A 1315-nucleotide genomic window follows, 5' to 3' on the forward strand; every position below is an offset into this window, starting at 1 on the left:
CCTGTTTGCAGCTAGGGTGTCCATTTAATTATCATTTCATTCTAACGAAAGCTGCATGGTCATCAACGATAACTGTTCTTTCGGGAACATATAGTACCTTCATATATAGTCCAAATATGGCTTCCCGGTTATTGACCTTCTTGTGCGAATGCATACGCTACGCTCAAACTCTTACGGTACTTGATAGATAATCTGCCATGAGTAATGAGTATTATGGGCAAACATCTATTAGGCGCACTACGAATGTAGTTGTGTGGACATGTTGGGAATGTGGGTCTCACGGGGAGCGTGCAAGGGATAAGTCCCTGCAGGCACACTCTCCTCTGTGCCTTGGTGGCTCAGATGGACAGAGCATCTGCCATGTAAGCAGGAGATCCCGGGTTCGAGCCCCGGTCGGGGCACACATTTTCAATATGTCCCCAATGAAGTATCTCAACGCCTGTTTGCAGCTAGGGTGTCCATTTAATTATCATTTCATTCTAACAAAAACTGCATGGTCATCAACGTTAACTGTTCTTTCAGGAACAGATACTACCTTCATATATAATTCAAAAATGTTCAAATGTGTGTGAAATCTTGTGGTACTTAACTGCTAAGGTCAGCAGAGCCTAAGCTTACACACTACTTAACCTAAATTATCCTAACGACAAACACACACACCCATGCCCAAGGGAGGACTCGAACCTCCGCCGGGACCAGCCGCACAGTCCATGACTGCAGCACCTTAGACCACTAGGCTAACATACATAATTAAAAATACAGTTGTAAATATGGAACTTAACACAACAGTGCACCAAAATGTGCTCATGATACTCTATTTCAACCTTTATAGTAAGTAACATTCCTGCCCAAGAATATGGGAACTAGCAACTACATTTACATCTACCTGATTACTTTGCAATTCACAATTAAGAGCCTGACAGAGTGACCATCAAACCACTTTCAAGCTATTTCTCTACTTTCTACTCTCTAACAGTGTGTGATAAAAACAAACACTTAACTCTTTCTGTGCGCGATCTGATTTCTCTTTTTTTTGTTATGATGATCATTTCTCCCTATATAGGTGGACACTAACAAAATATTTTCACACTCTGAGGAGCAAATTTGTGGCTGAAATTTCATGAAAAGATCCTGTTACAAAAAAACGGTTTGGTGTTAATAATTGCCACCCAAATTTGTGTATCATATTCATGGCACTCTCTCCACTATTTCGTGACAGTGCAAAAAGAGCTGCCCTTCTCTGGTCATTTTTGATGTCCTCCAGCCATCATTACTGATGAGGATCCCACAGCCGACAGCAATACTCCAAGAGAGA

At 41.6% G+C, this 1315-nt stretch overlaps 1 non-coding gene across 1 annotated transcript; it reads left to right on the forward strand.

The window, feature by feature from the left end:
• The first annotated feature begins 327 nt into the window (after positions 1-327).
• Trnat-ugu (transfer RNA threonine (anticodon UGU)) lies at positions 328-401 on the forward strand. Its single transcript has one exon. It is a non-coding gene; the product is annotated as a tRNA-Thr (tRNA).
• Positions 402-1315: the final 914 nt, after the last annotated feature.

This window comes from Schistocerca serialis, chromosome 2 (genome assembly GCF_023864345.2).
Source record: "Schistocerca serialis cubense isolate TAMUIC-IGC-003099 chromosome 2, iqSchSeri2.2, whole genome shotgun sequence".
NCBI classification, from domain to species: Eukaryota; Metazoa; Arthropoda; class Insecta; order Orthoptera; family Acrididae; genus Schistocerca; species Schistocerca serialis.